The sequence below is a fragment of the Castor canadensis genome, chromosome 18 (genome assembly GCF_047511655.1).
Source record: "Castor canadensis chromosome 18, mCasCan1.hap1v2, whole genome shotgun sequence".
Taxonomy (NCBI): Eukaryota; Metazoa; Chordata; class Mammalia; order Rodentia; family Castoridae; genus Castor; species Castor canadensis.
In genome coordinates this window covers 16,669,238-16,684,291 of record NC_133403.1, presented here as the reverse complement: position 1 = coordinate 16,684,291, position 15,054 = coordinate 16,669,238, and the positions used below count along the sequence as shown (strand labels likewise).

The following is a 15,054-nucleotide window of genomic DNA, read 5'->3' as shown; positions in this document are numbered from 1 at the left end:
ATCTGGGGGCTAGGGGAGTGACTCAAGCATAAGAATACCTGCCCAGCAAGCAAGAGGCCATGAGTTCGAATCTCAGCGCCATCAGAAAGCAAACAAACAAACTCAGACATAGCTACTTGGGAGGCAGAGATCAGGAGGATCATGACTTGAGCCCAGCCTAGGCACATAGTTCTTGACACCCTCCCACATCTACAAAATAAACCAGAGCAAATAAACTAGAGGTGTGGCACAAGAAGTAAAGCTCCTGGTTTGCAAGTGCAAAGCCCTAAATTAAAACCCCAGAAATGTCAAAAACAAACAAACAAAAAAGACAACTAATTTTGTTTTTATAATTACCAGTGCTCCAAAAAATATACAGCATACTGATATCCAAAGTCAGGAGGTCAGAGCTTTCATATGGGGCTGGGACATTTGATGAACTAATAATAGATATGCTCTGTCTATGCAAGGACTCTGAGGCTTCTGCTCTTGCTGGTGAACTTGAGTGCTGTATAAGAGGACCCATCTGTGTTTCCAGGTCACTCTGTACAGATCTTGAGAGGAGCATGTATGAGATGGGCACAGTCTGGGTGCCTCCAGCCTCAACCAGGAGCTTTGGAGAGCTTTGACCAGCTGTTGGGTGGTCAGTGTGAGACTGTGGTTAGAAACAATGGCTAGCAAAAAAGCCAAAGAAATCTGGACAGTCAAACTTGGGTGAGATTCATCTCTGGAGCAACCAAATAGAAATAGAGCTGGATGAATATTAGGTTGTGCCAGATGGTCTTTTAGGGGCCTTGGACCAGCATAGTTCTCTCCCACTTCTCTTTTGTAGTTGTCAAAATATAGCCATGAAACCTGGGAATGTAATATCATGAGATAGGGAGGTACTGACCTAAAACACAGGCTCTGATCTAGTCCCTCTACAGAAGATGTCCTTGGATACTTTGGCTCAGTGTGTCATGCTCCAGAGGAGTAGGGTTTGATATAAAACCCAGGGCAGGGCAGTTTGCTTTCCAGACTCCCTCAGCTGGCAAGCAGGTGGGCAGTGCACGGCTGAGACTCCATCTGTCCTGGACATTTTTCTGAGATTTGAGAGACTGGGTCATGAGGAATTCTAGGATTCTGATATTATAAGGCTTCAGAAGGCAAGTAGTTTACTGTCTGAAAAAATAAGAGAGGTTCCCAAACTTTCCTGGTTTGTGGTGTCTCTACTGTCTCAGCACATGTAAGCTAAAAGACATTAAGAAGTTAGGTGCAACCAGGAGCATGTGGCCCCCACCTATATGCATAGCTTCTTTGGAGACTAAGATGGAGAAGCCAGAGATTTGAGGTCAGCCCCAACAAACAGTTTGAGAGACCCCATCTCCAAAATAACCAGAGCAAAATGGACTGGAGTTGTGGCTCAATTGGCAAGCCCTGAGTTCAAACCCCTAACATGGGCAAGGCCCTGAGTTCCATACCTGCCACCACCAGGTAAATCCACCCAACCAAACAATCCCCCCAAAGGAAATCTGACACTTTTCCAAACTGATAAAAATATTTTGCATTTTCTTAATGTGATAAACAATGGCAGAACTGGGTGATGAATAAAGGAATGCCAGTCACTGTAAGTTCTCTTCAACTTTTTATGTATGTTTAAATTTTTCATGACAGAAAGTTGGAATTTTAATTGAACTCCGTATATAAGATCTGCATTGTGCTGTGTTAATAATATCTAGAAGAGAAACAGAGAGAAAACTTGGATCTAGTTAGGGGGTGGGTAAAAAAGTACTGAAAGGAAAAGCACACTATGCGATCATAGGTATGGTTGTTCTGAGTAGAAAATCCGTTCTTATGTGCTCTGTGCCTTTGTTTTTGTAGTAGGACTAATGTTGGTGCAAGCAGCTGTGGAGGATGGCACTGACTTCTTCAACAAGTCCCCAGGATTGCCTCCTTTTCCCTACCCTGAGATGCTGAGTCCCAAAACCTGCCAGCATCCTACACTGACAGAGCTACAGTGTAAGCAGAGGACTTGAAATAAGGACTCACCTGACTTCAGCCTCTGCATCCCCCAAGGCGCCCCTCCACCCGCCCCCTCAGTGTAGCACCAATCCCGTGTGGTGTGCTCTGCTCCGTGCCAACACATCTTTCTCACCCCACCCTGTTTTAAGAAAATTGGCCATTTGATCCTTATAAAAATGAATGGCTAGTATTTTCCCAATCTCACCAAATGGAAAAGAGAAACATTTTATATCAATGACATATTTTGCTTGGTGACAAGCTAGATCACTGTTTGTTTTTGTGTATCAACAAGATGTCTGCCTTCACTTTTAAAAAATTTCAAAGTTCACTTATTCCCTAACACTGAGGGACATATTTCAAATTCTAGGCACAGACTATTTTTCTTCTCTGGATTTTTGGACTTTTATACATATATCAAATATAGTTCTGGACAAACATCTCAGTAGAAGCACTTCTTTGTCTGCACTGTTTTTAGGTTTTCATTTACACCTACTTTCACTGTTGCAACAAATAGCCCCAAATCTCAGAAAAATCACAACACTAAGTATTTGCTTGTTTTACTGTAGGGACGTGGGTCCTGGAGTTATGTGATCTGTGTATAGCTAAGTGGACTTCTGCTAAGCTCCAAAAAGTCTTATGCTCATCTAATGTTAAAGATAAGATGGGGAAATATAAAAATATGTCTGGTGGTAGGTACCCGTGGGAAGGAGGAACATATAAGGAAAGGGACTCAGAGGGTGAATATGGTGGGAATATTCTGTACACATGTATGTAAATAGAAAAATGATACCTGTTGAAACTGTTCCAAGAATGGGAAGGGGGGATAAAGGAGAAAGATGGAGTGGGTTAATTAAACTATGAATTATTGTAAGAAATTTTGTTAATGTCACAATGGATCCCCTATATAATAATAACAAAAATAAAGTATAAGAAAAGTACATCTCAGATATCTATATGATTAGAAGATTTGTTGAAAATATGCACTGCATGCAGGAGGGTAAGTAGACCCAAATTTTATCTAATCACAAATGACAGCGTGATCTGAGTCCATATATGGGTTTTATATTCATTAAAAAACAGCAGCACCACAAAAAATCCTTCAGAATCCTAATAACAATGTAGGATGGAGTAAGTTAAATTGTGGAAATGAATCTGGAAGAGGAAAAATCAATAATGTCATCAGACTATTATGTAATTAATATTCACTTGCTCTCTCATCTTTTTTTAATATTCTGATTTAAACTAATTACTAATTCCAGCCTATGTTAACTTTCAGGTACTATTTAAAAATTAAGTATTATTATTTCTGCAATTTTTATTTGCCACAGACAATGGAGTCTTCAAAGACCTTAAGTGAGTTCTGAAATGCTATGCGTGTATTTTAAGAACATGCATTCATGGACTTCTCTATGGGTTGGTTCAACTGAATAATTTGTTAGACATACTCAAATTAACTTATGAATATTTCGTTTCACTAAATAGTTACAATGAAGAACTAGCATTCTTTGGATAATTTCACAATTTAATACAAAATTTAAAATTAGCAAAAAGGACTTGAGTAGTTTAAATAGACTTTCCACTTAATAATGAAAGGTAATCTGATGGAACAGTGTTACTTCTCAGTATCCTCTGTCTAGTGCCCTCAGCAAAACTTCCCCTATGATGAATCTAGTTACATGTAATCAGCTTCAAATTCACAACCTCATAGTTTTGTTTTGTTTTTTTTTTTAAATACATCAGAATATCTCAGGACATACATCCTCTCCTACTGCTTCATCCAATTATCTGGGCAAAAGATCTTGATGTCTTAGATGGGCTACTTCATAATGTTTTTGTAAATAAGAGCCTTCCTTGATTGGAGGAAGCCAAAAAACAAAATAAACAAAACAAAAAACAAACAACAAATGAGCAGTATCAAACTGAAACAATATTCTTTACATACACAACATGGATTTATGCTTGTGACTGAGTACTATTGAAGAAATTATTTGCCTTTGTGTTTAGAATTTTACTCATAAAGATTTTAATATTTGTGTAAGGCTGGCTGTTTCAGAAAGAGGTAAGGGACTAATCCACTGAATTTTAAACTATGTAACTTGTGATTACTTAATAAAAAGTACTTTTAAAAATCTGTAAGAATTAACCAAGCTTAGAAATTACCAGGATCATTAACTATTCATGGAAAAAGAGCACTTGACCTCACTTTTCATATGTCACTTTTGTTTCATTTTTTATTACATAAATGTCAATTTAAAATTAAGATTTTGTATTAAATAAATATTTATACTGACTCTTATAAGCCTTAGTAACACATAATTCGGAAAATTTGTTGCTGTTCCGGTCTCCACTCTCACATTACTACATGTTAAAGCAACCACCACAATAATCATATTCATCACTATAACTAACAGTTTTGATCCTCTACTTGTATCACAACATAGGGGTGCAACTTTGGCCCAATTATTTCTGTTGAATTATAAACTATTGGGTGCCAGTCTTGTACCATCTACTTGATTATTGACAGCAAATTTTCTTCCACTTAGAAAAGTTATTTTTAATTGACACATATTAGTTGTAACATCCTTAGTTGGTGTTGTGTTCCTTACTGTGGAGATGCTTATTAGGCATAATCTTATTTGCCCGATTTTGCTTTTGTTGCCTGTGCTTCGGGGTTTTATGTAAAATCATTACCCACATCAATATATTGAAATATTTCCCCTATGTTTATGTCAAGTAGTTTTATGGCTTCAGGTCTCACATTTAAGTGTTTGATCCATTTTGTGTTGATTTTTTGTATTTAGGGAAAAGTAGGAATCTGGTTTTATTCTTTCATATATGTATATCCAACTTTTCCATCAGAGTTTATTGAAGAGAAGGATCCTTCCCACGTGTGTTTTCTTGATGCTCTTTTGAAAATTAGTTGTATTTGTTCAGACTAATATCTAAACCTTGCTGTCTGTCACTTGAGCTCTTTTCTCAGCACATAGGTTTTTAATCTATTTTTTCATAATAAACTTTCAAATCCAGATTGATCTTTATTACTTATTCATTTTATTTATTTTTTCCTTTATTGTGCTGGGTGAGGGTACATTGTAGAATTTACAAAGATGCTTACAATTTATCAAATATATCATACTTGAATTTATTACTTTTTATATCTTTCATTTGTCAATAATCTCTGTGGGAGGAAGATATATATGTAGATGTATTCCAGTTGCTATTTCTATTCTTTCATGTCATTTGAACTCTCAGTTGCATCACAAGAAGTAAACAACTTTTATTTTTCTTCGATTACCTCATCATGATACTTCATCTTTTGATTTAATTTTGTTCTCCCTAGTTTCTCTACTTGAATGACTTTGTGAACTCCTTCTCTCCTTGTTGTTTCCTAAAACTTGGAATCACCAGATTTCACTATCTGCTAATGACTCAAGCTATTTCTTCATCCTCTTCTATTGTTCTCCTCCACTCTAGGTGTGGATTCCTGCCCTGATTTTCAATCGTTCTTTTGCAAATGGCATGCTCAGTCATACTTTAAGGGTTTTGTAGTGTATTTTCTCTAGCTGGTTGATGTGTTCCCTTTCTCTTTGAATGTGTACTTCTTTTTTGTCTTCTAGGATTTTGCTTAAATGATATCATCTCATTATGGCATTTTCTCCCCACCTGCAGATAGAGTAGGAACTTAAGTTATGTACTGCTGTATATTTTTATGATGATATTTGCATATTTTTACAAAAGTCTGGTTTGATGTGTTATTCATTTTCTTTCTGCTTGTGGTCTGCCTTATTACAGTAGAAGTACTAGACAACCAGTGCTTTGTAGAAACAGGGATCTTTCCTATTATACTTACTCTTTTTTATCTGGAGTATAAAGGGAATTATTATAAAACTAAATTTAAATTACGTCTTTTGAATTCTCATTTAAATATAGAGTAGAACTAAATATCAGTTTATCTGTCCCTTCAAGTTTCCATGTTGTCTTTTAAGTTGTATGCAATTTTATGCAAAGCAATGGAAAGACACTATTTTATTTTACTATTCAATTCTCTATTCATAGCCTATCCATTCCAACACCTGCTGGGAAATCTCTGTTTCTGTCTCAATGAATATCATGAGTGCAAACACTGACCTGCGATGTAAACCATGGAGTGGATGCTTAAAGAATTGACTATAGATATTTGCAAGTGATATTGTTTTGCAATTTTTCTAAGGAATTCAGAAAATACTCAGATACAGATTAAATCCAAAATAATCAGTATAAGCAATGTTAACATTCTTCTTTTGATCTATTAGTTTACTGTTGAAGCACTAACTGCCCAGTACATCAGTCTGTTCTCTTATAGTAGATCAGTGCACTGGGACTTGAACTCAGGGTCTACAACTTGAGCCACTCCACCAACCCTTTTTAATGTTGGTTGGGTTTTTTTTTGAGATAGGGTCTCAGGAGCTACTTATCCTGGGCTGGCATCATACAATGATCCTCCTGATCTCTGCAGAGTAGCTAAGATTACAGGTGTGAGCCACTGATGCCTGGCTTGGACAGTATAAATTTTTTTGCAATAATGAACATAAAACTACTGATTGACTCCTAGCTTATGGCTAGCAAAAATCCAACTTTATAGAAGTGTCTGTGTGTAAACAGTGTGAGGTAACAAATAACTTAAGCTTTTTCACTAATTTACTAGCTTAATATATTGTTGTTTTAATTAAAACAAAATAAGAATTTAAGCAAATTAAATTAAGGAGCCATACATGGGGATGCATACTGTAATCCTAGCATGAATGCAGGAATCCAAAGCCAACCTGGGCAATAGAGAGACCCTGTCTCACTCCCTTCCCTCCCCAAAAAGAAATTAACAATGCTTTTATATAATAATTACTACCTAAACTTTTACTTAAAAATAATTTTTTCTTAAGTATATTTATTTGAAAAGCAAATAAATTGGGTGGTTAAATGAACTCATAGTTCTTTCTGCTGAACATATAAAGACAGTTTTTATGTACTTCATAATTATTCACCTCTGGAAGTCAATGTTATCCAAAATTAACAGTAGGTAGATAGTGAGAAGACTTTGTCAGACCAGATATGGCACTACTTTGAGAGATTTTCCCCAAAATAAACATGCCTTTCCTGATGAAGAAGTAACTCTGTATTATATATGTTTGAAATCCAGGGGAAATTTAGAAGAGTTATTTGTCATTGTTGGCCATAGGACCAAAGTAAAACAATATGCTAGGATTCCCAGAGGAATGTGAAAAAGCAAAATGAATACAGATGTACACATAATTTAATTTTCAAAATTAGATATGAAATAATCTAATAGTATTGGGCACTGTGTACTGTGACATGTAAATGAATAATAAAAAAAGTCAAGCTTCATGAGATAGTTTATTCTTCAAATAAAAAACATTATAAAGCATAAAATAGAAAGTGAAAAATTGGAAAGTGAAAAGCACATATTATAGGAAAATGATTTTCAAAAGGAAAGAAAAGCTAAGTAGAATTAGTAATTCAAATATCTGTGACACATTTTCCATTCCCATTTGGCCTGTTGGACTGTTTAGATGGATGAGGAATAAATTTGAATCACCTCACTGTCCAAAGTGAGTTTGTAGAATTAAAAGTGTAAAATAGTCCAGGCATAAGTGGCTCATGCATATAATCCTAGTTACTTGGGGAGTGAGATCAGGAGGATCAAAATTGAGGTTATCACCAGAAAAATTTAGCAAGACTCCATCTCAAACAACAACTGAGTATAGTGGCATATGCCTGTCACACCGAGCTCCACAGGTGTCTCAAATTGGGAGGATTACACTTCTTTACCAACATGGGGATAGAGATGGTCATGACACCCCATCACAATGGAGAAAAATTGAGTATGTGGGATGTGCCTGTAATCCCAGATATGGTGAGAAGCCCAAATAGAAGGATTGCAGTCCAGGCTGGCCTGGTTTAAAAGTGAGATCCTATATTCAGAGTGTCTAACAAGTGTGAAGACCTGAGTTCAAATACCACTGCTGCCTCCGAAAAGAGTACAAAATATTTTGCAGTAAGAAGCAACAGAACAATTGTATCAATCAAAAGAACACCAATAAGGTAAACAACATTCAAAGATGGATGTAACCTATGTATTAAGTGAAATGTTTATTCTGGGCCAGAATAGTTGTAACCAAGGAATTAGAGATATAGAATAGATTCTAGACTTGTGCACTTATATTGGTCTGATAGAAAGTCCTATCAATGAAATTGAAATCATGAAAAACCTGCAGTTATTGAAAATGGCAAGGTCAAAATTTTGACCAAAAATGCTTTTGTCATAAAAATTAAAGCAACCAGCAATTCGTATGAAGTAAAAGATAATAAATATGGATAAGATCCTAATCATTGTAAAGTTATCCATTTTTATTGTTTATTGGGGATTAGGATTGAACTCATTTCAAATGATATCTAAGAGTGCAAGTTGGTTATCTAGCTGTTTATTTGTAATTTGACATCATTCGCTGAGATAACTTACAACCTAATCACATCTTTCGAGTAAGCAACACCTTCTCAATTTCATAGACAGGGAAGAAGATTCAAAGAAATTAAGTGATTTGGCAGTTGGTGGAAATGAGAGGAAAGAGACTAACATTTCTGTCTGTAAATCGAGTATTGTTTGACAAACACCTTCCTGATAAAACAGAGTTGGTCACATCTCTACTGTAATGTGACAAGTTGAACTAATACAGGGAATGTTAAATTTCAATAGCCAATTAAATATTTCCTTAAGACATCAATGTAAGCTACACTTTACATTATTTTATTTGTGCACATATGATTTATATAATTTACAGAGACAATATGGAAAATACACAAAAGTGTTAGGATGCTAAGAACTTGGAGATCTATATGAATTTTAATTTTTTTCCTCTTTACTATTTTTTTATGACTCACAAATATGGTAAAATTGGTCTTAAGTAATCAGTTATATATTTTTTTAATCTCACAGCAAACAAGTACAAATAATGTTGATGTTTGTTTCCCTAAGATAAATAAAACTATGTAACTTTATTTAATCCTATAACATGCCTGGTACATAACAAATAATTTTGCAGTTTCTTTAAGTATAAAGCTGAATAGTTTATTGAAATAGACAAGTATAAAGTGAGAAGGTAGAGCTCCCAGAATTGAGGAGGGATCCCAAGAATGGGTGCCCCTCATTTTTCAATTTTAATGTAGTGAAGTACTTGTGTCAAACTTTCTTCTTGACATGGACTAAACAGAGATAAAACTCTTTAAATTTCCTAGCATATAGTGAGTTTGAATTTATAGGGTTTAAGGTAAATATTAGAAATATTCATTTAAAGAAAACTTAACTTTTTACATTGTAAGACAAGATATAAAACCATACAAAAAACTAAGCCAACAAAATGTTTTGATTCAACAATGCTTTCAAGCAATAAGGAATCCACTTTGCTTATTGCAGACCAAAAATACCGATGGAGGAGGTGAATTCAACTATGACATATTATGAGAAATATACACCACTCTACCAATCCTTTGAATATATATTGTCACACAAGCCCTAGATATCATCAAAATATGTTCCTTCAAAGTAAGTCATTATCATATTGTCTTTTTTGATCTGGAAAGTCAGTAACAAAATCTACCTTTGGAATTCAGCACCATCTATCTTGATGTAATGCAGCTCTATCCTCTTGCCTAAACCATTAAATTTTCACCTATGGGATTATATTATATAATAAATGTTGTGTTTACTTACTTTTTGATATCTACAAATAAACAATTATGTCAAGGAAATCCAAAACTCCTTATCATAACTGCTGCTTCCTATAAGACTTACTTCAACATATGGGGTATTTAACAAATTTTAAATCAGTATCATTAGGTATATGATAGGGAGTATAATATATAACTAAACAAAGCATGAAATTATATTAGATGCAATGTCATTTGAACATAGGGAATATTAAACAATTACATGTGCTTCTGTTGTATGCTGACATATTCAATAAGAAATTCACTTTTAATATACTAATACTGATGACTTCTTATATATCCAAGTAATAACGTGGAAAAGAAATGTATGCAAGGCTTTGTTGAAAGTTTTTGTGTACAATTAAATACAATATCTATCACTGAAGTGCTTATTTTGGATTCCAAGGACATTTAGATGGGCTCTGAGGAGCCAGTTCCAGGAAGGTGGCATCTAAGAATGTCTTGACATAAAATGATATGTGTTTATTCAATCGTCCTATTGTCAAAGGTGGTGATAGAAGGAGAAAAACTTTTGAGGTTTGGGTGAGAGTGGTAGTTTTACTGAATGACTGTTAGTTTACCAATTTTAATATGATATTAGGTAGTAAGTGAGAGTACATGATTGGAAATACAATGGTAAAATATTATCTTCAAGAAACGGAATAATGAGGTTAGAAACAACACTGACATGAAATTTTAGAGACTGTCTATCATTCTTGACATGAGAAGGATGCATCACATCACTGGGTGGAGAACACATTTAGATTGCATGTTGTCACATAAAACTAGAAAAATGAAATATTACAAATATTAGAAAGTGAGAATTAATTAGTAAGAATTAATTAGCTTTTTTAGCTAATGAGGAAATTTTATTTTATATTTTCATGTTATTTAAAAGTAGATCGCTTTTGTTTCACCTCTTGACATACAAAAAGTTTGGGAAACAATATTCTTATCACTACAAGAAGAAAAACAGCAAAATGCTGCAAATGTTCCTTGAAAAATACTGCTTACATTGACATAATGAAAAGAGCAAGAAAAAATTGCACATCAATGGCATTTCTTGGCCTTTCAGGGAATTGAGGCTTTACAGCATACCAATATCAATACTTACCAATACTTAAAATCTTAAGTACAGAGTCACAGCTGGTATGTGCTTACCTAGAGCAGAAGCCACTGAGCCTTCAATGTTTTGAGAACACTTTAGTGATAATTTTGATGAATTTTTGCAGGATGATGAGGACTAGTGTGAGGGTAAGAAATTCCTGGGAGCTATGATCTGGTGGGGATAGGGTCTTACAATTTCATGGACATTACCTTCTGGAATTCCACCATGCCCTCATTGTGAATTGCAAAGAAAGATCATTTCATCTGTATAAGGGGGGAGGAAAGTGACTGGTTAGAAACAGAACCAGAATTTTCTTAACAAATGAGTACCTGCCGGAGGAAGGCTTGGACAGAGCTATATCTCACTTAGTGGGCAGGAGATTATCAATGTCAGCCCTTCTAAACTTCTTTTCAAACAGAGGCAGAATGGTTGTTACCAAGGTCTTTGGCTGTGGAGAGTGGGGAGATGTTTGCAAATGGGTACAAAATTTCCATTTAATATGCATTAAGTTATGGAGATATAATGGACAATGTGGTAATTACTGTTAGCAACCCTCTTCTGTACTTAAAATTTGCTAAGAGAGTAGACATCAAATTATTTTCATCACATACACACACACACACACAAGAACACGCAAAGTTAGCTCTAAGAGGATGCTTACAGCTTGATTGGGATATTAGCTTGAGTGGGATAATCATTTTACAGTGTACAAGTATACCAAGTCATCATATTGTATACCTTAAATGTATACAGTTTTGTTTGCCAAAAAGTCTTAGTAAATCTGGAGAAGAAGATATTGTATATAAGGTACAAGAAAGTCAGGTTGAAAAAAAGTGATGGACTTCCATTAACATAACAAGCAATAGTACTGAGCCCAAGTTACAGCTGTGCCATCAACTTTGAAATCTGTTATTGCTGTCATATCAACTGGAACATGAGTGTCACGTACATTTTCTTATGAAGAATTATACTTCAGTCATTGTAACAGTAAATATATTTTTATTGCTATTCAATCCCAGGTCTTATGTAATGCAATACATTTATAGCAGCTATGATACAGATTTTAGTGACTAATGCATTCCAATACACTGTTACAGGAATAAACTATCCTATTTATTTTTGCTGAAATACATAACAGCTGTTTTACTGAATCTGCTGCATGTTGCATATTTGTATATTATATGATTTTACTAGACTAGAAGTAAATATGCAAACACTCATGCTTTAATATGTTTTTTCTAAAACTTGTCAGCGTTAATCATAGAAAACATGCCAGTATTCTTGAAGACCTACATGAGATTTTCACATGAATGTAAAGTGCTTAGCACAGTATGTGATGTTTATCATTTGTCTTTTCAATCTGCTAACATCAATTCTTAACTTTCTGATTAGATTTTGTGTATTCCTAGAAGAAAAATATGTTAGCAGGATAATGTCCATTTGGCCTCACAGATAGAACAATCACTGACATGTGTGGTTTAAGGGCCATCTCTATTCTGAAAGTGAAAAACTTATTTACTTTAAACTTTATCTCTTTCATTAATTTACATATTTATTACATGGATTACACATTGGCTTTTGTAAAATCCTGAGGAGATAATATGGTAAACAAGGCATAGGAATCTCCTGTTTCTATACATACTATGTTTATTTGGGGAAATGAGAAAATAAACGTGAAGATTCTTGATTTCAACTTTTGACAAGGTGTGGTGGAGGTCTTTATCAGACATCTAAGTGAAAAGGGCAAACAGATGACTTGATATAAATGAACCTAATCCTATTTTCCTAGTCCCTTATCACTAAGGTGGAATACAGCTAAAGTTAAACTTAACTAGTTGACTGAATCTTTTCCCAATCTGATTCCCTTTACTTGCAATCTTTGAAACTACCACCCTTCTTGATCCTGTCAAATGAGAAGCATGGGTATTATTTCTAGGTCATGTACTTCCTCCAGGCTCTAACTCCAATTACTTATCCACTCCTGACAGAGGGACAAATCAGAAAAGTGCCCAGCAAAATCAAAGTCAACATTGCATAACAAACCTATACTAAGAGACATCTTCAGGAGAAACCTGTTCACTAAGAAAGTCAAACCATGAAAGAAGCAGAGACTACTCATCCACCATATAAGCAAATTTCAAGATAAGAGCACATGGATTATGAAAACACAATACTATGCCTCCAAAAGACATGAAAACTATAACTTCATCAGGTATTTTTTTCTGCTCTCCCTGCCTAATTCATCCATAACCCAGAATGTTTTGATAGATGGCAAACGGATCTCTCTTGTGACATTATGAGGTCTTCAAAAGGGTCTTCCTCCAGTATAGATTTAGGTAGACAACAAGCCTTTATAAAATGTAAGTAACCTCAAAACTATCTCTTTTAACTGGAATAAAATACCTTGCACAGTGTTATTGCTAGCTTTAATTCTATTCACATCTCCCACACTTTTTTATCTAGAACTTCAGCCATTATAGTAATGGCTTCAGCCATTTTACAATTTTAATTCTCTGTTACTGAAAGTTATAAAAATTCTCATAAGCTGCTTTCTTTGCCTTGAATAACCTTTACATAGTGTTCTTTTTTCTCCCTTATTTCAAGAATTACTCCATCAATTATTTCTTTCCTTTCACTTAGTGATCATATTATCAATTGTGAATATACTGTCTTCACAATACATATATTTTAAACTTGTAAGTAATTGTGACTAATGGTTTTGTTAAATTGCATAATATAAATAAGGAAGAGGCAGCTCTTATGCATATTTCATAATGTAATCCAGAGCATATTTTTATGAAAAAAAAAATAGGACACTTATTTTTGTCTTTAGAGAAACTGGACCAAATGCACAGCCAGACTCTGTTGGCCCTGAGATGCTTATTTCTACAAACTGCAAAAACATTGTACTAGGGAAGCCATGTTTACTGCAGTGCCTGGCACTGGAGAATACATCCATGCTGCAGAGGCTGGTCCCTGGGAATTCCTATCTACAGCACTCTTCCAGGAGGACGAGTGTTTTGGACCACAAAGAAAAGGTCTTTCTTTCGCAAAGTCTTTTTAGTATCCTATACTGATAAAACTCACAAGTATGCCAGATGGCTAAGGAAAAATAGTGCCTACCTCCAATCCTGGCATGGTCAGTGAAGTATAGATTTGGTTTTGACAGAAAATAAATTAATAACTGTCCAAGGAAGTGATTGTGTAGAAGGAGGTTCTAGGCTGGTAAAACAAAACAGATTTGAGGAAATCACTCAAGAATTAGTAGAACTTTGTGAGGGATATGTGGTTGTGGGTGCACAGGAGCTTTGTTCTGTTCGCCCCTCCTCCTGACTCACCACTGTTCACTCCCATCAAGGAACAAGTTGGTCAGGAAGCTGCACTTTAGTCATGGCTTTTAAAGATATTGGAAAAACCCCTGTGGAGCCAAAGGTGGCAATTCACCAAATTCAAATCACCCTCACCAGCCGCAATGTGAAGTCTCTGAAGAAGGTGGGTGCTGACTTGATCAGAAGTGCCAAGGAAAAGAACCTCAACGTGACAGGACTGGTCTGCATGCTGATTTGAGAATCACTACAAGAAAAACACCTTGTGGCAAAGGTTCTAAGATGTGGGATTGGTTCCAGATAAGAATCCTCAGCAACTCATTGACTTGCACAGCCCTTCTGAGATTGTTAAACAGATTACTTCCATCAGTACTGAGCCAGGAATGGAGGTCGAAGTCACCACTGCAGATGCCTAAGTCAACTATTTTACTAAATTTAATAAACTGACTTACAAATTGTAAAGAACAAAAAAACAGTGAGTAGAAGTTGTTCTCCTCATGGATTTTGGTTTGAATATAATTTAATGTTTCTTAAGTATAGAAAGATGTTCACATATTAAAACAGAAATATACAAGATTTAGAATACTGGGTGTATGGCCTGCGTTGTATGACTACCAAACAAATCTCTCTGAACTTCAGACTCTTTATAAAATGAGCTACCTGAAGTTAATAATATCTGATGCTCCTCTGTTGTTGTTATAATATCTGATAATTAATGCAAACAAGAATGTGAAATAGCATCACTAATATGCACATGGTTTTATGAAAAAATATCCTCAATATTCAAAACCTACAGATAGTACTACTCTAGCATATATGGTTTATTAAATGGTACTGACATAAATAGTAACAAGTATGTGCTAATATATTTTCAATAATATT

At 34.9% G+C, this 15,054-nt stretch overlaps 1 pseudogene; it reads left to right on the top strand.

Annotated features, from left to right (window-relative positions):
* The first annotated feature begins 14,236 nt into the window (after window positions 1–14,236).
* LOC109703325 (small ribosomal subunit protein uS10-like) lies at window positions 14,237–14,588 on the top strand (annotated as a pseudogene).
* Window positions 14,589–15,054: the final 466 nt, after the last annotated feature.